Raw genomic sequence first — 27,294 nt, forward strand, 5'->3', positions numbered from 1 at the left:
AAGGATCATCACCTACCTATAGTCTGTAAATTCAGATGAAAGGACATAGTGGTCACTTTGATCTTAACAGAAGGCAGAAATGTCATGCTGTTCAGAGTCCAAACCCTCATTGGCTAAAATGTCACCTCATCTGTGGAAGCAATGTATTTATTGCCTCTATAATCCACAGATTATATGGAATCTAAAATTGTCCTTGAACTGATGAAATTAAATGCTTACTTGGAAATATGTCATATAAATTTATGATGCTAATAATTATCTTCTTTTAATATGCATCATGAGTACCTAAAGCACTTAAAGGAAGAATAATTTCTTTAAAAGGATATAACCATTTCCATTTAATAAATGTTGGCATTTTGACACAAAACTTATTTTTTCCCAGAGGGAGTCAGGAGAGTATATGTTTGCGTATACAAACATATATTTGTCTATACAAACATTGAATAAAACTGCTATATCAACATCACCCATGTATGTGTTTACAGTTTAATTGCATATAAATAAAGGATTCACTTATCAAACTTGCTATGCAATATATACACCCTTCTGTAAAGAGGTGAGGGCTTGAAAATACCAATCCCAGAAATCATGGGAATCACTATCCCATAAGTGGAAACTGCTTTGATTCAACAGATTTTTCTAGCAGCCATAGCATACTCTCCATAACCTTTATAGTTGGCAACATAATACTAGCAACACTTTAGATATTATTCAGGTAAAATATAAAATATTTTGGACATAATTTGAACATACGATTTACAAAGAAAGGTCCAGATACACTAGTAAATTATTCTTTAGTATTCACTAGGTAAACAATGCTTGTACAAATGGATTTAGTACTTAGTGTTGGAGTTTTAAGAAAAAAATAAATGTTTATACATGCTTTGCTGTTTCTACAAATTATTTCTCCTTCCTCCTTTGCTGTCAGAACTCTCACTTTGCTCAGTGCATAGCCCCAGGCATGAATCATGATTTTTTAAGCCAATCAAGACACTGTCACCCATTTGTTGTGTTAAGTTTCCCAGACTCTCTTGAAACCAGAGATATCTAACTAAGCACCTTCTAGCCAATGAGATGTAAGGTCAGGAATGCTTGCATGCTTCAGAGGGTAATAAATGCTTTTCATTAAAAAAGAAAGAAAAGAAAAGAAAAGAAAAGAAAAGAAAAGAAAAGAAAAGAAAAGAAAAGAAACAAACTACAAGAGCAGAAAAACTTTTATTCCATGTGTCTATTGTTTGGGACATGTGTTTTGGACAAGCTGCTTAAGTTATCTTAGAACTCTCACAGGATTATATTTCTTTGACTTTGGAATCCAACACAAGGAATGAAGAATAATTTTAACAGCATGATTTAGAATCAGGTAGGAAATCTGTCATCTGGCATTAGCCAAGATTTAGATTCGGACAAGCCATTTAAACTAGACTCACCATATATCCCATGGAAATTAAACAAATATAATTCTTAAGTCTGTAGTTGAATGAACCCAAAAGAGTGAATACTCTGAGAACAAATCAAATACACCTGCCCTTGTATAGCCTAACACAAACAAAAACTATATAATAGTTTACTGTATAGTTTAATACAAATACCTTGTGAGTACTTTGAATTTGAAATATAGGTAATGTATTTTAAATGGATATTTTTGTAAGGAAAATGCAATCTACTTTCTATAGACATATTACCCTTGTTTAAACATTTATCAAAGAGAAACATGAGTTTAAATGGGTAGCAAAGATGGGGCATCTGGGTGGCTCAGTCAGTGGAGTGTCAGATTTTAGATTTCAGCTCAGGTTATGATCCCAGGGTCATGGGATCAAGACTCGAGTTGGGCTCCACACTGAGCATGGAGCCTGCTTAAAATTCTTTCTCTCTCCCTCTAACTCTTTCCCTGCTCACGCTCTCTCTCTTTAAAAAAAATAATTAATTAATGAAAAACTTAAAAAATTAAAAAAAATAAATGAGTAGTGAGATTTTAAGAACATTCTTAACAAAAGACACAAAAAAGCTCTATAAATTAAAATGAGCTAGTACTCAGAGTTACAGTTTAATTGCAAACCTCCTTGACAAACTTTTCAGATAATTGAAGATGCAATATTAAAACACAGTTTTCAGTTTAAACTTACCTAGGTATATCAATAATCACTCTAAATGTAAATGAACTAAATGCTCCAATCAAAAGACATAGGGTACCAGCATGGATACAAAAACAAGACCCATCTATATACTGCCTGCAAGAGACCCATTTTAGAACTAAAAACACCTGCAGATTGAAAGTGAGGGAATAGTGGGGGGCTTGGGTGATTCAGTCAGTTGAGCGTCAGACTTTAGATCAGGTCATGATCTCATGGTTCATGGGTTCGAGCCCTGCATTGGATTCTGCTGACAGCTCAGAGCCTGGAGCCTGCTTCAGATTCTGTGTCTCCTTCTCTCTCTGCCCCTCCTTGCTCATGCTCTGTCTCTCTCTGTCTCTCCAAAATAAATAAGTGTAAAAAAAATTTTTTTTGAAAGTGAGGGAATGGAGAACAATTTATCATGCTGACATCAAAACAAAGCAGAGGTAGCCATACTTATATTAGACAAACTAGATTTTAAGCCCAAAGATTATAAGAGATGGATAAGGGCACGATAGCATAATAAAGGGGTCTATCCAACAAGATCTAAAAATTGTAAATATTTATGCCCCCAACTTGAAACACCCAAATATATAAAGCAATTAATAGCAAACATAAATAAACTGGTAATAACACAACACAACTCAGAAATTTCAGCAATGGACAGATCATCTAAGATTTGGCTTTGAATCATACACTGGAACTGATGGACTTATTAGTTATATCCAGAGCATTTCATCCTAAAGCATCAGGATACACATTCTTTCAGAGTGCACTTGGGGGATGGGCTAAATGGGCGATGGGCATTGAGGAGAGCACTTGTGATGAGCACTGGGTGCTATATGTAAGTGATGAATCACTAAATTCTACTACTGAAACTAATATCACACTATATGTTAACTAACTAGAATTTAAATTAAAAGTTGAAACATTAGATAGATTATAGATACATACATACATACATACATACATACATACATATATACATACATAGATTTACCTAGATAAAATTACCTTGACCATGAAGAGGTCTGCCCTTATGTAACCTAAAGAAAGCAATTTTTTAAAAATATTATCCTAATGCCATGATCAATGGTTCTTTTTAATCTGTATAATAATTTGTCACTTAAGCATACTATACTAAAGTACAGCTTTTTCTTTCTGTACATGTCCTAATTATTTTCACAACAAATATTTTCCTATGATGGTTAATTTTATGTGTCAACTTGACTGGACTAAAAGATGCCCAGATAACTGGTAAAACATTATTTCTGGATATGTTTGTGGGGTTGTTACCAGAAGAGATTAGCATTTGATTTGGCAGACTGAGTGAAAGAGATCACTATCACCAATGTGAGTTGGCATCATCCAATGGCTTGAGGGTTCAAATAGAACAAAAGGGCCAATGTTCCACACCCCCACTCTCTCAGTTTCTCTCTCCTTGAGCTAGAATACCTATCTTCTTGTGTCCTAAAACATTGGAGCTCCTAGTTCTTGGACTTTTGGACTCTGGACTACACTAGCAGTGCCCCTCACACAAATAAATCCCCCCACACACCTGATTCTCAGGCCTTTAAGCTCTGACTGGGAGTTATACCATCAGCTCTCTTGTTTTCCAGGGCTTCAGACTTGAACTGAATAATAATACTGGCATATCTGGTTTTCCAGTTTGCAGAAGACATGTGCCTTCCATTACTGTTTGAACAAATTCCTATGAGAAATCTCTTCATACACATGAAGAGATTATACATCTATAATATATATAATAAATATATAATATATAAGAGATTGTATATAATCAATAAAGAGATTATAATATAAAATATTGTAATATATAATATATAATACATAATATATTGGTTCCATTTCTCTTGAGAATCCTAACTAATACAGTCTTGTTATACAGTTAAGCTTAATATGTTTTGAATACTAAATTTCATTTAACTTTTTCCAAGGATTGTATCATAGTTTGATGTGATTAAAATTTTAATTGTATTTACATAAAATGAATAATATTCTTCAGCAGCTGAAATGTGTGTTAGATAGGATGATTCAGATTTAAAAAACAAAACCAAAAGTTTCTAAAATACCTTTTCCTATGTAGATATGACACAATAAAATATGTATAATGTTAATTAATTTCAAGGAAATTTGCTGAGGACTTACTTTAGATTGTTTTGAATAAATGGCCAGAAGATTGAATTTATATCTATGTCCACAGATTCTCTAAGTCACAGAAGAAGGTAAATATGGAGGGAATTAATAGAGAAAAATATGTATATATAAGTAGAATTGCTTCCAAATATTTACCAACTCCTTTCCATCAAATAAAACTAAACCACCTAGCACTTCAAGGGTTGTTTTTGCTCCTTCTATTTAACTCAAGCTTGAAAGATGATCTTTTTTTCCCTAGCCAAACTTGAAATTTTGTCCCTTTTCTATATGTCAGAAAAAAGTGTTAACTACATTATTTTTTTTCTGTGCTAAGTGCTTCTTATCTTAGTATTTGGAAAAATTGTGACTCTGAGAATTCTATTGTAAAATCATTCATCATATTATCTTCCCCTCCAGCAGCAAACTTTGGGAATTTTGTGGACAGTAATGGCATAGATGTACTACACTTTGTGGAATGGAAGATGGGTCATTTTTTTTTTAGAAACTTAAAGAAAAATTAATTAATTGCTCAAGAATTAAAGATAATCTAATAGATATTACGGTAAAATGGTTTAAATATTATCCTTTTTAAATTATGTGCAAGACATAAACCATATTTCCATTTTATAATGTATAAGTTAGCACAGATCCTACCCCTCAAGATATTCCTAATTCCTTCAGTCTTTATTTTGAACTATTTCTTCTATCATGTGATTTATTTACTTATTTTCGTGTGTGAGTATGAGTGTGTGTGTGTGTGTGTGTGTGTGTGTGTGTGTGTGTGTGTGTCTGTCCAATCTGGAAGGGGAGTGAGGAAGAGTTCATAAATAAAATACTTCCATATTCTTGATAGTTTTACAAAATCCTTACTTTGTCTTTCTACTCAAAGATGATCTACCTTCCAAGAAAACTCTAGGGTCATGCTCTGTTGCCTCAAAAGTTCAGTTCTTTTCTAAAATTTTCATTGTAAAAATGGTGGCCAGCCTATTTGCACATTTGGGTGTTTAGATTTTTTTTCTCTCATCTCTGTGGATTTTCCTCTGAATGTCTGTGAAGTACTTTATTTTGCTTTGGTTTTAGCAATCTGAGCAATAACTATTTCAAACTCAGTCCTTCACTGATGATTTTGTATCCTAAAACAAGTTATGCCATTTCAATTACAGATTCAGTTTATTTTTCATTTAAGGAATATCATATCTTATATTTCATTTAAGTAATCTCAAAATAATAAATCTCATTGTATATTTTAGATTTAATTTCTATTCTTTTTTTCTATTTTCTAATTCTTTAGTATAACATATCCAAATGTTATAACAATTAATTTATGTTATTATATTTTGTATTCTCAAATGTTTACTAAAGAAGTTGAGACTTCTTTGCCTTGGATCTCCAGGATAAGAAATAAATTTAAAATATTTTTCAAAAAATTTCAGAACATTAAATGACAAATAATGTTCAGTGGTTTGTGTTTTTTCCTCTTTTCTTTCTATTTAATGAACATTAACATGGTCTAGCCAATGATCAATGAATTATGAACTCTTCAAATAATAACATGGCAATTTCATGCTATAATGTTATTTTTATAACATCAGTTGTAACTATTAAAGCATACAGGATTTTTTCAAGAGATGGGACCAAAATTCTGCTTTAAGTTTTATAGATAGCTTGGATGATTTATCTTTAAATACTATGATGCAATATTTTGCTGATACTGGAATATTCATTTACCTGCAATGAGAAATAATTGAAATCATATACCACAATTTTGCTTGAGAAAAATATAAAATACGATTTTTTTCTAAAGAGGCAAAGTAAACACTCAAATCTTGATATAAGTGCATGAATCCAAAACATGTAGCAATCAAAATCATTGAGATACCTTAAGCCTTGGTATTGATTTTGTTCTACAAATTTAGTGTATCCTAGCTAATCATAAAGTTCTGTTTCTATGCAGGTATATGAAAAGAATTCTCCAGAAACTATCCAGCGAACCTCCTGAAGAGAAGCATGCTGGAGAGTGACAACAAGTCCCAGTATACTTTGGCCTAAGTAGAGCTTACCTTGACCTTGGCATTTCAGTTTTCAACAGTAAGAAAAGCTGTCAGCCATTTCAACATCATTCATGTGGACATAGAGTGACTTAATGGAAAGTAATAAATGCATTAAAAATTTTGATAGCTCTTCTAGAAGCTTTGTGTGAAACAGATGAGATAAAAGGCCTTTTAACAATAAACTCCTAAAGTAAATTGGACATGTGAGAATGAAGAAAACATGTTGGGGATGATTGATGAGGGGCTTAGAATTTTATCCTTGGGAAACTAGGTGTAGGAGGAAAAGTCACCAGAGCCTAACGTGCTCCAAGTAGAGTAGCTAAACTCTCTGCCTCTAGAAATATAAGATTTAACGTGTGACAAACTTTATGATGCTGCAAAATTCAAAATTATTATTATTTCTTCAGTTAAGAGCAGAGATACTGCACTTATACTTTTTTCAAGAATATAAAATAACCAGGCTTTGGGGAAATTGATGGGTAAAGTACCAGAATTAATCTGTAAGTTCTATAATATATTTGCTACAAAATATAATCTTCAAATTTTATATCAATGCTTTAATTTTGTTACTTTAGAGAATGTTCAAAAATTATAATAGATTGAAAGAAAAGAATAATGGATCATGTGTGTTATTGTTGCAAAGTTAGAATCAAGTTTTTTTTTTTTTTCCATGAATATATTTCCTAGAATGGAAAGGTGTGAAGTTAGAATAATAGAATGTCAGGCAGTAGACAATTGAATTTTTCAACTATTTCAAAATACAAAGTGTATTTATATGTAGGATGACAGTACTGGAAAGATGAAACATTACAGTTTGATTACCATACTAAAATTCAATGACATCTGTGTGTGTATGGGGGGGGGGATTATGAATCAGCAGAGGTCAACAGAGGTAGTGAGTGCCATGAAAATAAAGTATTTATTCATTCCTATATTCAAATAATACTCATTAAGAGTTCATGTGTTCCTGTTTTTGAAAAAAAGGTTGTTAATAAATTCAAATATGCTTATATTCTGCAGGAATAAAAGCCCTTTGGGGCAAATATTTGGTATAAATTTCCAAGTGCGACCTAGAATACACAACTTCTCAACCTTTTCCAAAAGGTATCTCTATAAACTAATGTTTTTCATAGCAAAGGTCAAGGGAGAATTTGAGATGAATCAATACAATGAATCTAAGGAGATAAGTCATATCATTATCCAATCATTTTGATAATTTAGTTTAGAAGATAAATTTCCTCAGGTTCATTGATGCATTAGTAAGTATCAGAATTGGGATCCTCCAACTCTATACCTTACATATATATATATATATATATATATATATATATATATATATATATATATATCACTACATACAGTGTACATAGAACTTAAAGTATTAACTGTATTAAGACAGCTGTGAAAGTGGAAACTTTCTGTATTCGAAGTAGCAATAATTGGCATAGTGAGATTGGTATTGGTTTAAAACACCTGAGCAACTGTAGCAGGTTTTGGGGAGCTTCAACTCTTTAAGTATTGATTAATTAATTTCTCCCAGCCTTTTGGAATTGTATGCTTCGTGAGCATGCATGAAAGTGGAGGCTTATGAGATTGGCACCACACAACTTTACCTCATTATCATCTTGTTTTCTATTACTATCTTATTCAGTCTTCTTTTGATCATGCTGATCTCTTTGTGATATAGTTTTACCCAAAGGTTTACATATAAATCCTCATGATTTTGTGATCCATAAGTCAATAGACAAAGATATTCATCTCTAACAACCACCTTCCACCCTTCAACTACAGGGTAACTGCAATAATAACTCAATTGTGAAAAGGGGAAAGGGCGCACATAATAAAGTCCTGGTCACTTACAAAATCTATCGGATAGATATTATGAAGCCTGCCTTTCTTACTCTTAAAGTAAGTTCTTTAAAGGTACGTGACTCCTCTATGACAAGAGCTTTCATGTTCATTATGCCCATATCTAAAATAAAAATAACAACTATGCCTTTCTTAGAGTGGCAGAGTTTTAACAGTGAACCCCATGTTGGTCAGGTTTTCAGACTTAGTTTGCCCGAGGAATTGAAAAACAGCAGCCTTTAAAGCTAAGGTTTTTTTGGATAAAACAATTTCCTCAAAAACTCAAGAGGCTCCTGATTTATTTTATCCCATTCAGTTCCATGTGAAAGAAATTCCAATGCAAACAAACATCTACCTGGACTACTTCTTAAGCCTGGATGACTCTCTTTTATTTACTGACATCTATACTCATTTTAATGGCAGCTACCTCAAGGGCATCTGAAAAAATAGGCTAGTGAACAGACAATATACATAATCTGATCTTTGCAGCTGGGTTGGCTACCATTTTATGTCCAAGCACATTGATGTGTAGGCTCCATAATCTTATCAACTGCTGTTCAGTGGACAGAAGCAGTTGGCTTTTATTACCCTGCAAGTCTCAACTTTAGTGGATTTTCAGTCAATTTAGATCACAGCTGCGGTCAGACAAAGCCTCTTTAGTAGAGTGGTTTGTCCTCCCTTTGTGTTCTGGTTTGTTAATCTGGCCTGTACTATGTTGCTAAAGCAGGAAGGGATTAAAAAGAAATACCAATACTTAAACTTTTTTTTTTTTTAACAGCCTTTGTAGATATCTATCTCCACAGTATTTCAGTGGAAATGATTTGTCATGGCAGAATAACCTGTGCCAAAACATTTTTGTTTATTTCCAATACCAATTCTGATTATTGAAGTATGGTGCTGTAACAAGGGTATTTAGTGGTTTAAACAAACTAGATATTGATTTTTTTTTGGATAAAATTTTCACACTATAGATGGGTAGCCCAGAGAAGGAAGGTTGCTCTGTTCCATAAGGTTATCCATAGATTCTGGCTCTCTTTACCTTGTGATTCTATCATCTCATAGAGCTTTCTCTCAGCCATAGTTGAATGCCAATTTTCAGTATGACATCTAAATTCCAGTTTGAAGGAAAGGAGAAAGGAAAAGAAAAGAAAGGAAAAGAAAAGAGAAAAGAAAAGAAAAGAGGAGAGAGAGGAGAGGAGAAAAGAAAGAAAAGAAAAGAAAAGAGGAAAGAAGAAAAAGAAAAAGAAAAGGGAAGAAAAGAGAAGAAAAGAAAAGGAGCTGGTCTTTCAAGGAGTTGACCTATAATTTACACATGTTACTTCCACTCACATCTCCTTGTCAAGATCCCTTAATCTCAAGACTATGCATAGACCCAAGAATGACTGGGTCTTCCACATGAATAATCATGATTCTGGCGCCTATTTTGGTGGTTTCCATTACAAAAGGTACAAAGGGAAGAATTGACACTAGGTGAAATGGAACCATAGTTGGCAGTTTCTACCACAGAAGATGAACACTATGATTAGTTCATATTTCCTTTTCTAGAAATAACTATCCACATATTCTATTCATTTTTCTAGGAGGTCCAAATTTTTCCCTTAATAATTTGTAGGAATTCTTTATATGGAGATAGATATGTGATGATGATGGCAGATAAATAATATCTCTCTATGACATATATTTCAAATATTGTCTCCCCATTTGAAGGAGATACACTTTTTATATCATATATGGGATTTAAGAAACAAAACAGATGAACATAGGGGAAGGGAAAAAAAGACTCAACTATCAAGAACAAACTGAGAGTTTCTGGAGAGGAGGTGGGTGCGGGATGGGTTATATAGGTGATGTGTATTAAGGAGGGTACTTCTGAGCACTGGATGCTATATGTAAGTGATGAAACACTAAATTCTACTCCTGAAACCAATATTACATTGTATGTAAACTAACTAGAATTTAAATAAAAACTGGAAAAAAAATAAATAAAAATTAATAAAATAGAAGTTCTTGATTTTACTGTAATCGAATCTTTCAAAATTATCTTTCATGGTTACATTTTTAAAATTTTTTTTAATGTTTGTTTATTGTTGAGAGAAACAAAGCATGAGTGGGGGAGAGGCAGGGAGACACAGAATCTGAAGCAGGCTCCAGGCTCTGAGCTGTCAGCACAGGGCCTGACGCCAAGCTCGAAGTCCGGAACTGCGAGATCATGACCTGAGCTGAAGTTGACGCTTAACCGACTGAGCCACCCAGACGCCTCTTTCATCATTACATTTTTAATGTTTTATTTAAGATTCCATTTCCTGCATTGAGATTATAATATATTCTATGGAAAACTTAATGTTTTAAAATTTTGTTTTCCTATATCTATCTTTAACTCATCTGGAATATATATTTATATATATTGTATATATTATATAATATATAATTTATATTATTTAATATTTAATATTAATTAATATCAACATTTAATATTTATATTATATAATATATAATATATAAATTATATAAAAAATATAATATATATAATATATAAATATAAATATTTATTTATTTCTGAAAGACAGAGAGAGACAGAGCATGAGCGGGGGAGGGGCAGGGAGAGAGAGAGACACAGAATCCAAAATCCGAAGCAGGCTCCAGGTTCTGAGCTGTCAGCACAGAACCTGACAGGGGGCTCGAACCCATGAACCGTGAGATCATGACCTGAGCTGAAGTCGGTCGCTTAACCGACTGAGCCACCCAGGTGCCCCTAGACAATATATTTTTAATGTATAGAAAAAAAAGTTAGGATTTTATTACCTCAATACTCAGGATTCGTTGTCTCGCCACTTCGAAGAGTGAAGAGGTGGACACAGAATAAAACGAGCAGCAGGCAAAAGTTTATTAGAGTGTAATATCAGAAAGTAGGAATAGTAGGAAAGCTCTCTTTACAGAGGCGGGCATTCGAAAGTGAATGCCTGAGACTATAGGTAAGGGTCCTTGTTTTATAAGGTCTGGTCACCACCCCCACCCCTTCTCCCTTGTTCCTTCTCAGGTCCTACTGGCTGGATCACTCTAGGTGCTGGGTTGTCCATTCCTGAGTGGCTTGACTCCATTGTGTGAGGAGTCAGACTGGTCATACTGTCCCACCTATAACGTAAGTTTTATGGTTCAGCTAGGTATTTTGATTATCAAATTCCTGAGGGGAACCTGAGAGGGAGTAGGTGATATCTGTTATATTCTTAAGAGGGACCTTAAGCCTGAGGGGGCTTGCTGTGGTCAGAGGGTCCCAGCATTGTTGCAAAATATGCTCTTTTCCTCACCCAGGGACCTCAAGTACCTGTCCTTTTCCTCTCTGCCTATTTTATCTTATATTCTCCTATCATAATATTGCTGATATCATACTTAATGGTGAGAGACTGAATGCCATCTCCTTAATGTCAGTAACAAGGTGAAAATATCCTCTCTCATTACTTCTGTTCAACAACATTATACTGGAAGTCTTAACTACTACAATAAGGCAAGTAAATAAAAACAATACAGATTAAAAGAAGGGAATAAAGCTGTCTCTATTCACAAACAACATGATTGCATGTGTAGAGAATCCTTTAAAAATCTACAAAAAAAAAAAAGAAAAACACCTGTAAAAATACATTTAGCAAGGTCATGGGATAACAGGTCACTACACAAAATTCATTTGTGTTACTTTATACTAGCAATAAACATTTGAAATTCGACAATTAAAAATACCATTTGCAACAGTGCAGTGCAGAATGCTGTAGAAATAAACCACAAAAATATAGTCAACTCATCATTTAAAAGGGAACAAAGATAATTCAATGGAGCAATAATAGTCTTTACCAAAAATAGTGCTAGAAAAGTTAACAGTTCATTTGAGAATAAATGAATTGAGGCACAAACTTTAAACCTTTCACAAAAATTATTTCAAAAAGGATCATGACCTTAAGTAGAAAAAAAAACAGCATTGTAAAACTACTAGAAGAAAACAGAGGAGAAAATCTACATGACCTTCGGCAATTGTATTTTTAGAAACACCAAAATTTGGCAATGTATTTTTAGATGTACCAAAAGCACAACTCATGGAAAAAAATGATAAATTGGACTGTATTAACAGTAATAAACACAGTTTAGAGCCAAAATTAAGCCACAGACTTAGAAAATATATTTGTACAACACCTATCTGATAAAGGATTGTATCTAAAATACACTAAGAGTATTTAAAATTCAACATTTAGAAAACAAACGACCCAGTTAAAAAATGGGCAAAATATCTGAACAAATGCCACATCAAAAAGAAAAAAAAAAGATATACAGATGGCAAATAACTATGTAAAAATACACTATCATTTGTCAGTAAGGAATCAGAAATTAAAATGCCAATGAGATGCCAATATACACATTTGAATGACTAAAATCTATAAAAACTTGCAATACTAAATGCTGGTGATTTAGGGCAGTATCAGGAACTTTCATTCATTTCATTCATGAAAATGCAAAGTTGTTCAGCCAGTTTGCAAGACATTTTTGGCAGTTTGTTAAAAAGATAAACATAGTCACATCAGTCTTGCAACTAGGTATGTTTCCAACTGGCTTTTAAAACTTCCGGTTTCCACATAGAAAACTAGAAGAAAATATTTAGCAGTTTTATTCACAATTGACAAAACCTGGAAGCAACCAAAATATCTCTCAATGGATGAATGCATAAATAGTGATATATCCATACAATGTAATATTATCCAGTAATAAAAGGAAATGAGCTATAACCCACACACAAAAAGAAAAAAAAAACATGCAGAAACAGAAAATGCATAATTATAGGTAATTCCAATTACTTGATACTTTGGAAAAGGCAACACTTTAGAAAGGGTAAAAACATATCAGTGACTGCTTAGGATGTGGGGGGGAGGAGAATAGGAGTGAATAGGGAAAAACAGATTATTAGGGGAGTGAAACTATTCTGTACTATATTATAATGTTGGAAACATAGTATTATTTTATTAAACATATACAAATTAAAAAATATATATTTTAGGAGGTTGGGAGATCCCAGGAAGCAATTCAGACTATGACAAGAGGCTGTCACTATATTTACAAATGTATGAAACATCCTCAGTGAGATGTGGCAGGGGTGGGGTGTGGGGGGAAGCTGCTGAAATAACTAACTTTGGAAATGAGGGGTATATGTAATCCTAAAGGCAAAAGGAACATTATAAAATTACTTTACTCTAGCTGATTAAGTTCTTTCCATGAGGGTAATAGTTAACAATTCTGATATACAGAGAGAGAGAGAGAGAGAGAGAGAGAGAGAGAGAGACTAGAGTTAAAAAATGAAGCAAAATAACAGAGCCAGCCTACTCTGTTGGAGTAGGATTTACATAAAAGCACGAGCAGGAGGCTACAATGATTCCTATGGTAGTAATGGATTAGAGTTGGAGACATTAGTCAGGGATAGGTATATGGAAACTATAGTATCTTTTCAATTATTTTGTAATCTAAAACTTTTCTAAAATATAAATCTTATATGAGGCTATTTTGAGAAGAGACCTGAAGAACTAATGATATAAGCAGATATCTGTATAAAGAATGTTCCAGGTAGAAGTCACAGCAGGTGCTTCCAAAGATGGAGGCAGGTATAGTGTCCTCAAGGACCAGTGTGGAAGCTATTATGGCTGGGGCAGACTGTGAAAAGGACAGCCAATGGAAGATTCTCATGAAGACATAGAACTGTGTCAGCATTATGAAGGACTTTTAAGGTCATTGGATGTATTTTTTACAGATTTATATTTTAGAAGAGTTTATTTGACAAATCTTATTTGACTATCATGTAAGATACAAAATTGATATTATACAAAATAAAATACTCTCCCTAGCCCATCTTCAGAAACCCCTATCATTCTTTCTCAGTTTTATTACCATTCATAGACTGTTTCATTATTTGGCATGTTATATATTTACATGTTTACTTATTTAAGATCTGGTTCCTTCCACTACCATATAAGCAGCATATGGGGAGGAATTTGACTGTTCTATTCACTTTTGTATGTGAAGAATTTGAGTATTTGGTCAATGTTTGTCATTTAGTAATGAATGACAATAGACTGATGAATGTATTTACAAATTTACTCGGTATATCTAATATATATGTAGAAAGACTATCTTATAGCAAAACTTTTAATACTAACTTTCTCCTTGCTCGTCCTTAATTTCTGTGAATTTTGCAGAGTTTAAGTTTACATTTTATATCTGTACAACACTTTATAATACTTCCATTATGACAGCTGCACCAGGCATAATGCTGTTTGCAGCACAGTGTGAATCACAATCTGGAATATATAATGTTTAAACCTCTGACTGAACTGGAATATATAATTTAGCAATGTAGTAAAAAATGTGCATGAACTTGGCATTAAAAATGACAATAAAATATTATTACCAAGCAGACTTTTGGAATACTTCTTGGAGACTTCTTGAGTGTGTACTAGAAAGGAAATGCTTTACTAACACTTAGTTCATGAACTCTACTACAAAAATTTTGACAATTGGATTACTTGGTTGTGTCACAATTTGGATGTAATATCAAGAACCTGGAAAATGTGAAATATGAGAGATAAAATACTAAATATGCTTCCTACTGAGTATTCAAATCAAATGTGTTTTAAACACGAAATGAACCCATAAAATTCCATTTTAATTTTCTTCTAACCGTATAAGCAGGAGAAATGTTGTGCTGTAGTTTGAATATGCTGAAATTAGTCACTGCAGAGGCTAAGATGTAAAACAAGTGATCTGGAAACACCCATTATTGAGAGACATCTTTAAACAATGAAAAGTAAGATACATTTGACATTTCAAGTGTTATCACTAACACTGACTCCTTGCAACTAAGATATTCATAGTACCAAAAAATAAAATATCTCTCACAATGTTGAACAGCCATTAACATATTCTTCAAACACATCACAACTGCCTGATATTTCTACTCATTTGTTAGTCATTAATATATTTTAATGCTTTAAGATAGCAGCAAAATTTCTAGGCTTTGGGTTTCAGAAATTCTAGGTGCTCTTACTTATTCAGTGTATTGAAAACATTTTATTAAGCCTTGGTTGGAAAACAATAAATTGGTCATTGGGTAAATATTACTATCATTCAAAAATGTTGATGGACCATATATTATATTTGTTTTAAGGAAATATTATTAGTCAAGAAATATTCATTGAAGAGTGCCTGGCTGGCTTAGTCGGTAGAGCATGTGACTCTTGATATCAGAGTCATGGGTTCAAGTCCCACATTGGGTGTAGAGCTTACTTAAAAAAAAAATAATCAGGGGCGCCTGGGTGGCTCAGTCTGTTAAGCCTCTGACTTCGGCTCCGGTCATGATCTCGTGGTCCGTGAGCTCGAGCCCTGCGTCGGGCTCTGTGCTGACAGCTCAGAGCCTGGAGCCTGTTTCAGATTCTGTGTCTCCCTCTCTCTCTGACACTCCCCCGTTCATGCTCTGTCTCTCTCTGTCTCAAAAATAAATAAAAATTAAAAAAAAAATTTAAAAAAATAATCATTTAGGGTGTAGTCTATTAAATGAAATTTCACAGAACCAAAATTTAGAGTTAATAGAGAAAACAAAAGTTATAAATAAATGTTTATAAAAAAAAAGAATATTTTGTGCTGTATCACTATCTTAGTATATTTACAATAGAAAAAACAAGTGTCATTGTGCACAAGATAGTTAATAAACATGGATTTCTCACAGCCATTCCTAAACCCAGACTAAGAGATGCCACCAAAGAGAGAAGGAATTATAATATATAAAACTGCAGTAAGTATCATTAGGAACTTCTATGGACTGAGAAAGCTTGGACAAGTGATGATGGAGTAAAAGACCAAGGAGAAGGAGAACCAAAACCCACCGGAATGGGTTAGCAGAGAGTTCTGGTTATGTTCTTCTCTTTATTCTATATTAGCATGTGTATATCAATACCTCCCTGCCAGAACTATGAATTAACTATTGTTGTGGTAGTTTGAAAATAAATCCACAATTCTTTATATTCTCCCAACATCAAACAGCAATTCCTAATTCCTTTCATCTTAAGTATGATTGAATTCAGTGACTGACTTCAGACAAATACAGGAATGTGGAAGTCATGATGTGTGACTTCAGAAACTGGGGCTTCTATCTGGGATTGCTTATGCTGGAGAAGTCTGTTGTCATGTCATGAGGATAGTCAAGTAGTCTATAGATAGGTTCAATTAGCAAGTAACTAAGGCACCTGCTAATAGGCAGTGAGGATCTGAGGCCTTTTGCCAACAACTATGTGAGTGAGCCATTTGGAAGAAGATCAGTCTTATTAATATCTTGCTTGTAAACAAGTGATATACCCTGAGCCAGAACCACATTCTCAAATGCTCCTAAATTTCTGACCCACAGAAATCTTAAACAGCTGATTTTTTTTAAGCCACGATGTTTTCTGGTAACTTGCAACACAGCAATAGGTAACTATTTTCCTTTACTTTATTGAATTAGTTCTCCTTAAATGATATCCATATGACCAAACCCTATCGTTATCATGCACAGATATTTTTCCAATGTATTTTGCTCTTTTAATTTATTTAAGGTATCATCAAAAAATCTTTTGAAGTTGAATATACTAAATATTTGCACTTTTAAATTAATTTATTATTGTTTTTAATGTTTAATTTTTTTAATTTAATGTTTTCTTTATTTTTGATAGAGGGACAAAGTATGAGCAGGAGAGGGGCAGAGAGAGAGAGAGACACAGAATCCACAAAGCAGGTTCCAGACTCTCAGCTATCAGTGCAGAGCCCCAACACAGGGCTCAAAGTCTTGAACCACGAGATCATGACATGAGCCAAAGTCAGATACTCAAGCGAATGAACCACACAGACGTCCCATAATGTTTATTTATTTTTGCGAGAGACAGAGAGCATGAGCAGGGGAGGGGCAGAGTGATGGGGAAACACAGAATCTGAAGCAGGCTCCAGGCTCTGAGCTGTCGGCACAGAGCCTGATGCGGGGATCGAACTCATGAACCACAAAATCATGACCTGAGATGAAGTCAGATGCTTAACCAAGTGAACCCCCCAGGTGCCCCTAGTTGCAATTTTTTTAAGTTTATTTATTTATTTATTTTGAGAGAGAGAGACAGCACGACTGGGGGAGGGGCAGAGAGAGGGGAAGACAGAGAATCCCAAGCAGGCTCAACACTGTCCAATCCAGGCGCCCAAATTCACCAAACTGTGAAATCATGACCTGAGCCGAAACCAAGAGTCAGACTCCTAACTGACTAAGCCACCCAATTGCCCAAATATTTGATTTTTTTTTTATTTAAGTCTTTCTATGTATTGTCCTGGGTAAAAAATGGAACAGAATTCAGTGGGATAGCTTAAGACAGATTGCAAGTAAGAGAGAGAGAAAGAGCATTAGTTTCAGGTTATGATCTGGAGTAATTTAAAGAGAAATAGTTGTAAGGTTTTTACATTTTTACTGGAGTTGGATAGGAGTCTTTTATGAAAGTCTTTTAGTAACTTTATTATGCTAATAAAAAAATGGATGTTTGTGATAATTTTCACCACTAATCCATTCAAATGAACAATGCCCTCATATCAAAAGTTCCCTGAAGTTGCACCTGTAATTCTAAATTATCTTTGATAAAGGTATCCAATTTAGACAGATAGCACATAGTTCAGAGTTACACTGTCAGTACATGAAAGAAGCAGGTGTCTGGGCCAGAGGACTTATAATAAGGAGAACCCATTAGCATCTGGCAAAGTTCACGAGATGTGTTGCTTGTGGGACCCATGTGTCCAATCACAAGCTAACAGTTCTCTTTCTCCAATTGCAGAACTAAGACATTTTCCATTCCCAGTGAAAAGAAGGATTAGAGAATCTCTTAGATGTAGATTATCTTGAACAGAGCCAATATGACTGAAGAAAGTTCTCCTATGTTTTTGTTTTTGATATTTATTTAATTTTTATATGGATGGGATAAATATTGATGTTTTTTTTTAATTTCAAAGTATTACATGTAAAACGCAAATGTCCTTTGCTTGTTACAAACAAATCTCATATCTACCTTGCCAAAGAATAAAGGAAAAACAGGTTTCTGTCTTTTCAGACTTTGTATGTCTTAAGCTTATCTTTCTGTGTGTCTATACAATTCACAGACTCAGTTCAAGAATTCTTACTAGGGTAGATTACATACCTGCAGGCTTCTTGCAATGAAACACTACATTTCTACAAAGTCAGGCATTTTTTTTCTTTATTAATTTATTTTTTTGAAGCTTGAAGAGAAGCAAAAGTATTTTCTGCTATAATTTTCCAGCATACACAGTTCTACTCCTTAAAGGTCATCTTAAAATCACTGGGTAAGATATTTAGATCAAGCCAGAGTAGCATATTAATAAGTGCCAGAATGAACAAAACTGAAATGTTAGATAGATGAACTTTGAACCATTGGATATTTGCAGTTTTTTTTTTTTAAACAGGTCCTCTCATTCCTGGACAAATTAATAAATTCCCCTTGCCATGAGTTATTGATAGAAAGAGACAAAGGAAAAGCAATGGACTTTGTACTCTGCTTGTCAGCCCAGAAGGCTCACCCTTGAGTTACATGCATTCTCCTGAACCAGTTTATTATCTTTTATTCATACCTGAGTGGCAGAATTTGGTTGAGAGGCCTGGGGCAATTAATGCCCATGCCAGTCAGAGGGCATAAGTAAACACATAGGAAGGTTTTGTTGGTGAAGGAGTTAGAAATCCTATGGTCTTTCTTAGGTCAAAATTATCAGTCTGGTGAGAAGTTCAGAGCAATAGTAATACTTACTGAAACAAACGGAAAGACTTAAGTGGAAAAATAATTAAATGCAAGTATACTTTGTGAAAAAAAAGAAAGAAAAAAGTCATAAGTAAATATGAAAGACAGTGACAAAACATAAAGACGACATGTGCTATACTTTTGAGTTCCACAAAGCTTTCGAAAAAAGCAGAGCAGGGAAAAATTGTTTGGGTGATAGCACTCTTCCATCCTCCAAAACCCATGCAATCCAGACCAACATGATAATGAGTACACATGCTTTACAAGTGTTTACTTTTTTTTAAGTTTACTTATTTATTTCGAGAGACAGAGAGACAGAGAGAGAGCAGGGGAGGAGCAGAGAGAGAGAGAATACCAAGCAGGTTCCACACCTCAGCAGCACTGAGCCCAATGAAGGGCTCGAACTCATGAACTGTGGGATCATGACCTGAGTCGAAACCAAGAGTCAGTTGCTCAACTGACTGAGCCACCCAGGCACCCCTACAAAGTGTTTATAATTCTCAATATTTTTTCTTACTGAGTTTTCTCTTTTAGGAAAATTGTCATCAACATGTAGCACCAGCACTGGGAACTCACCAAATCCTCAAAGTTTGGGTTTCTTATAAATAAAATGGGCTTCATTTCAATTATGAAGCTGTTCAATATAAGCCAATACAATGATTTATTCTTCAGTATGGACACTCTAGAATAGGCTTTTCAAACAAATCTGGATAGTAGTTTAAAAATAGATGAAGCTACATGGCCTGACTTTGTTGTGTGGGGTAGAAAAAAAGATATTTGATATAAATAGGAAGTCAGTTTCAAAATGATTTTTTGTAAAGATATGTTTATATGTTCCTTGGTTCAAGAGTCTTTAGAAACTGAGTCTCTTTATGGAGATTCCTACTGGTCCTGTATCACTCTTTCAGTCATAGAATTGGAAGATTCCCTGACTTCTCTCATAAGGTGTGGTAGGGTCTCCTCCCTAAGGAATGAAAAACAAAACAAACAAACAAACAAACAAACAAAAACATTAAGGCAACCTGGCTATACCTTAAGTGACAACATCACTCCCTAGACCTTGTAACATGAGACCACTTAATCAGACTGCATGTTTGCGTGTTACCATATATGGGAGACAAAGAAATAGAAAATCTATACAAAACTAGGCCACGTGGCGTTCAAGGTTCAGTTCTTTGGGTAAGAACCCAACTGAGCAGTTCCAGCATGAATAAACTTGCTTCCTGGAAAGAAAAGCCTCCGTGTCATGACTCTCTGTGCAAGAATCCTGCTGCAAAGGTTTCAGTAAGTATCCCAAGGCAATGTTTATCCTATGAAAGAGGACTTATCCAACACTCCACCTGTCTATTTCTTTAGGAACTTCACCCAAGAGACTCACATTAAAAACTGAAAAGATCAGAAAAAACAGTTTTTGTCATAGAGTCAGACTCCAGTTTTCAATATCTGATAGCTAATGACTTCTAAACCTTACCCTTCTCTTTTCTCTTCTCCTGCTGTGCTCTCATCTTTGGCACAGAACCCAGCCCCATCCCCTAATTACAATAAAACCTAAGTCAGGCTCCTTTCCTTCCCTCTCAAGCTATCTTTAAACCAGTTTAGGAAGTCAGTTTGTTCTCCCTAGAAAGTATTATTATGTAAACAATAAACTTTTTCTGCTATCTTGGTGTGTGTGTGTGTGTGTGTGTGGCATTCAGTTTTAATATCTGAACCAAATTTTGGGTGAGGGTCCATCTGTTCCTGTGGGATGATCACAGTGTTGGTAATTTAACAACAAAGTAGCTTTTCATTAAGGATATAAGTTTTCAAATCTAACCAGACCATTAAATCCTAAAGGAGGTTTATCATATGCAAGAGACAAAATAATCTCAGCATTTGGAAGACCGATGAAAGAAATCAGAGCTCAGATCTATTGTGACACCTGCCACAACACTGACATCAGGCAGATGCTCATGTTTAGGTCAAGGGTCCACAGAAGATTAAACTGTTTCTGCATGGTGGCAAGGGTTTTTTTTTTTTTTTTTGCATTTCACAAGGACTACAAAATTACTGACTGTCTACTCTCCCAAATATCACCAGGACAACCCGCTGATTAAAAAAGAGACAATTTTGGGGCCCCTGGGTGGCTCAGTCAGTTGAGGGTCCGACTTCAGCTCAGGTCATGATCTCGCAGTCCATCAGTTCGAGCCCCACGTCGGGCTTTGTGGTGTCAGTTCAGAGTCTGGAACTTGCTTCGGATTCTGTGTCTCCCTCTCTCTCTGCCCCTCTCCCACTCACACTCTGTCTCTATTAAAAAATGAATAAACATTAAAAAAATTTAAAAAGAGACAATTTTATTAAGTCTACTGTGACACGGGAAAACACTATTTTGAAGTCATGTATATATGAATCTGTATAAGGCTATAAAATACATCACTATAGGTAGAACTAGATAGATGATAGAGAGAGAGAGATGGGGATAGGAGAGAGCTATATAGAGAGATGTCCAAAACTGTATGTTGGAAGGAAATTGTTATTGAGTAATATTTTCTTCTTTTTCATTTGGTAGTATGGTCTCATATGCTGCCTAATATCTTATCTATAATTTAGTGTTTCCTTTTTTTAATTTTTTTAACGTTTATTCATTTTTGAGAGACAGAAAAAGACAGAACATGAGTGGGGCAGGGGCAGAGAGGGAGACACAGAATCCAAACCAGGGTCCCGGCTCTGAGCTGCCAGCACAGAGCCAGACGTGGGGCTCAAACTCACAAACCGTGAGATCATGACATAAACCGAAGTCAGACACTTACCTGACTGAGTTAACCAAGTGCCCCTATAATTTAATATTTCTTTATCAATTCCTTTTCCTTTTCTTCTTTTGCATTTTTTTCGACATCTCAATTAGCAAGAGTTAAGTTAGTCACATTACTCAGTTCCAGGTACCTTATTTTCTTTCATCTTTAATGAGGTGTAATTGACAAATTAAAAATTGTATATATTTAATGTGTACAATGTGGTGTTTTGCTATAATTTTACCTTGTGTAATGATTACTACAATCAAGCTAATTAACATTTTGAAGTCATGAGTTCTAAAGAGCTTCCTCTTACGTGAGATGCATAAATGATTTTATATACCCAAATCCTTAAGGTACTTAATATCATTCGAATTTTAATTTTTGCCAGTCCAACAAGGATAAAATACCTCAGTATTAAATTTATTTTCATTTTTCCCTAAGTATTGATGATTTTGAGTAACATGTAATATAATGTTTTGAACTTCTGTTTTAAATTTTGTTATTTTTTTATCATTTTCTTTTCCTTCTTTAAGTTTATTTATTTTTGAGAGAGAGAGAGAGAGAGAGAGAGAGAGAGAGAGCACAAATGGGGGCTAGGGGGACAGAGAGAAAGAGGGAGACACAGAGTCCAAAGCAGGCTCCAGGCTCTAAGCTATCAGTGCAGAGCTCGACGGGGCTCAAACCCAGGAACCTGAGATCATGACTGAGCCACCCAAGTGACCCTTATCATTTAAAAAAAAACAATTTTTAACTTTTATTTATTTTTGACAGATAGAGCAGGGGAGGGGCAGGGAGAAAGGGAGACAATGAACTAAAAGCAGGCTCCAGGCCCTGCACTTTCAAAACATAGTCCAACACGGGGCTTGAACCCACAAACTGTGAGATCATAACCTGAGCTGAAGTCAGACCCCCAATCGACTGAGCCACCCAGGTACCCCTCCTTTATCATTTTTCTTATATTCAATTTTGACAATGGACATATACTAATTATTAGGTGTATCATGAAATAAAACAAAAAATTGTGATACCTTAAATTGAAGGTTTTATAATTTAATGATATTCTCACATATTTTGGAGAGTTAGAAAATGTCTTATAAGATAGAAGTGCTTCTCTGTTTTTCTCTCAAAAAAAAAAAAAAAGAGATTCTAACCTTTAAATGGCAAAGTTTCAGCTGTCAAAATATATGCTGGATGTTGGTGCCCTGTTAACCTAGAATGAAAATAATTGCCATTGGCTCAAGAGCCACAGCAGGAAGTGAGGGTGGCCCTTCTGGCACCTTTGACTTTGCACTGTAAAGTAAGAGGCAAAAAGCCTACGTGGACCTTAAATGTGAAAATGACTATGTTATTGATGTTTCACTTCTAAAAGAAATAGAAAAGACTTTAAAAGTACATTTATAACACAAGTTTAAAAACGTTTAAGCGATGTATTTCTTTAGTCTCATTTTTATCTCAGGATACAAAAGTTTTCAGCATTTTTATGATCAATTTGTTTAAAATTATAAATCCATAGGCTAATATTTTAGAAGCCATATGTGCAACTTACCAAATAAACTTAATTTTATTTGTGTAAATTATGTATATACATTTGAATCTTATTAACGTAACTGATAATTGATCAGCAAAATAATTTGTATATACTCTGTGACTTCATTGGCAAATAATGCATGAGTAAAGGCCTATAAGTAGTTTTAATAATTCATACTCTATTTATGTAATAATAAATCAGTGAAGTAACTGACTTGGTTTTGTAGAATTAACCAGGTCAGGGGTTTTAAAGCATTAACGTTAACTCATTTTTTTCTGCCAGTAATAATAATTTTGTTATCATTAAATGGTTCAGCCATTGGTTTATAAAGAATGGGTAGTTTTCTTTGCAAGACCTGTTACCATTCCAAATTATCCCTGATTTACAGTATGGTCCCTAAATTTTAATAGTTATAAATTAATTTTAGTAAATTTTTGTTACATTGAAAAATGTAGCAAATTAAATGTACAAGGGTTCGGAGTATTTTTTTCATACGTATCCTCCATTAGACTACAAATTTATTTTCACAAAACTATGAATTATGAGATAGCATATGTGATTTTACATTTCTCACCAGGATAATTTCTAAAAATAATAGATATTCAATAAATAGTTGTTGTTTTAATGAAAAATAATAAAGCCGCATTGGAAAATGTTTGGCTTTATTTATAATGTTAATTATATATAAATTATAAATTATAATGCATATTAATTTTTTTTTTAAATTGGGTCTTCTCACCTATCAATTCCCAGTAAAGGTAAAATTAACTTAGAACTAATTATTGCACTATGAATGCATATTATCATTTCAGGAATTGCAATTAAATTTATGGTGGGGAATAATCATCAATTAACCCCAGCAGGAGTGTCCGCCACATGACCGAGATGCAGTAAAACTTGGTTCAGAATTCACTGGGCTGAAGTTTAGAGGAGGAAAGAAAGAGGATGCAGTGTGGAAAATAACTGAAAAGTTTATTTTCTTCCCGTCTATTCTCATTTAAGACTCAGGGATTAAACATGGCAGTCCATGACTTTGGAAACCCAGTGAGCAATATACTTCCAGGAGTGTAGGTTCTAAGAATAATTGAAGAAGAAAACGGTTTGATTTCCTTGTATGTTTTTGTTTCTGGCTAGTTTTAATCAAGAGAAGTTGACCTCTGTGAATTCTATAGGCTAATTTAAAGTGCTTGGGCAAATAGTAATAAGAGAGCTGACACAGTAAACTCGTATATGACTTTTTAAAGATTTCCGCTCCCTGAAATTTCTGGCTTGCAAAGATTTGAAGGCATGAGGTGGGATCAATCTGCATGAAAGTCCAGTCTTTTGAGCAGAAAGAAAATATATCAAATTCTGTGTCCTGGGATTAAATGTTGGCTTAGAACTGCAAGGTCTCCACTCAGACACAGTATCAAAGGTGGGCAAAAGTCTTTTAAAATATAATTAACAATAGAAAGGAATGATGTAAACTGGTAATTCTAAGTTAAGGAAAGGAGTCAAGGATCTGAGAAGAATAATAAGTTTGGATAGAGGAAAATAGTTGCTACCGAGAGCTTATCCCAACCTTGACATATAGCAGAATCTTTGTGCTCGTGACAACAATGGTTGGGCAAGGAAGAGTATGAAAGCATGGAATATTCTTGTCTGAACTTAGTGGTGAGAATTGGGATTGTTCTCCCTGAAATAACTATAGCTGTCTGTATAGGGACATGCAATCATGAAATACCACTGCAGAATAAACTGGCATTGTTTGCAGGGTTAGAGGTGACGACATCCCGACAGTGAAGACACGTCATTGTGAGGAGGAAGGTAAAAAATACTGTGTAGAGATGTTAGCATTATTTTAACTGCAAATAACAAAAATCTATCTTACCTATCAAAATGAAAAGTAAATATATTTGAACAATACTAGATCTCTCACAAATTACAAAAGAATGTTGAATTAATAAGACTCAAGAATGAAATAAATCCGGAAAGCTCAAGGAAACTTGAGAAGCAGTGTTCATCCTACTTCCAGTTGGTTGGCTATTGTAAAAGGCAAAAAAAAAAAAAAAAAAACCCAAAAAAAAACCAGAAGATAAGTGTTGGTGAGGATGTGGAAACATTGGAACTCTCATGTACTATTGGTGGGAATGTAAAATAATACAACCCCCATGGAAAACAGTATGGTGGTTTCTCAAAAAGTAATTACAACTGTAATTACCATAAGATCCAGTAATTCCACATGTTGGTAAGTACTCAGAAGACATGAAAGCTGGTTCTCCAGAAATATTTGTGCATCTATGTTTATAGCAGCATTCATGGCCGTTGCCAGGGGCTGGAGAAATGGGAGAACGGAAAGATACGATTTAATGAGGATAGAGTTGTGGTTTCATAAAATGAAAAGAGCTCTGGAAATGGTTGGCTGTGATGGTAAGACAACATTATGAATATATTTAATACCACACTGAACTGTACAGTTAAAAATAGTTTAGATGGTAGACTTTATGTTGCATGCATCTTACCACAATTGGAAAAAACTTGGTTGATAACGTTTCATTGATAAAACCAGAAAAACATAAGGACGTTAATAAAAATTTGATATTTAAAATAATTTTAAGGCAAAAATTTTAGTAAAATAAATATAGAAGGGAATGTCTTAAATTAATAAGTATTGGGTACAACAAACTTAGAGAAAACATACTTATTAAATATTGAAAGTTCCATTTGAGACTGGGGAAAAAAAGAAAAGAATGTCCATTACCCTCACTTCTGTTTAAGTGAAATAGAAGATAAGGGAGTATAGAGCTGAAAGATGAAGAAAATATAGACTGTCTTTTTCATGGATATGACTGGATTGTAAAAAATATTAAAATACTAATAAAAATCTTCTCAAATTAATAAGTCAACTTAGCAAGTTACCCAGATAAAGACCAATGTGCAATAAGTAAATGCATTACTGTATACCATCAACAAACAATTAGAAAATGGATGATATCATTTATCTTTCAATTATGAAAAAAATGTTAAAACCTAGCAATAAACATTAAAAAATATATGCAAGATCTATAAATAGAGCTACAAGATACTATTAAGAGAAATTAAAAGTAAAGACAAATAAAAAGAGCTATGCCATCTCAAAGTTTGAAAGACTGACATTTCAAAATTAAGAGATATCCTTCAACTGATATCTAGATTCATATAGATCCAATGCAATTTCTGTCATCATCCTGTCTTTTGTGATTTCTGTGTGTGTGTGTGTCTGTGTGTGTTGCAAACTATCAAACAAGATAAATTAAAGATACAATTGACAATAAGAATAATGTTAAAGCAGTTACATTAGCCAGTCCCAAGATTCATTCTATTGCTACAGTAAATAGAATGGTACAATAACAGTAGAAGGATGATAGCTAAATAGATCTATGAAAAATATTTTAGTATAGAAACAGACCCAACCTAATATATTGCCACCACATTTATGGGGAAAAAAGGCATTGTAACTCAGGAAAAAAGAATAACCTCCCAATAAAAGTTATTGGGCAATATGACTGTTTATATGCAAGGAGGGGAAAAATGCTGAATCTCATTATCTAGAGTAGTACCTTACATCGTATTCAAAAATCAATGCCAGATGAATTGTAGACTTGACATAAAAGGGAAATTAACAAATTATCTTTTAGAGCTAATAGAGGTAATATAGGAAAATACCTTCACAAACTTTGCCCAGGCAAGCATTTCTTAAATAGTATAAACCAACACTAACTCTGAACTAAAAATTAATGAATTTCACTTCATTGAAATTAAGGACCCCTGTTTATCAGAAGGCATCATTAAGAGAAGAAAAGGAAAAACCAAAGAATGGGAAATGATAGTCTCATCGCATAAAATAACAAAGATTTGTATCAAAAATACATAGTGCAAAAGTAAAAACCTGTCTGGGACTAGAAGAGTGAAAATCAACTTAGGGGCTGTAAAAGAGAGGTATCCCTGCCATTAATCACACCAGGAGAACAGACACAGATA

The sequence above is a fragment of the Acinonyx jubatus genome, chromosome E4 (assembly GCF_027475565.1).
Source record: "Acinonyx jubatus isolate Ajub_Pintada_27869175 chromosome E4, VMU_Ajub_asm_v1.0, whole genome shotgun sequence".
Classification (NCBI taxonomy): domain Eukaryota; kingdom Metazoa; phylum Chordata; class Mammalia; order Carnivora; family Felidae; genus Acinonyx; species Acinonyx jubatus.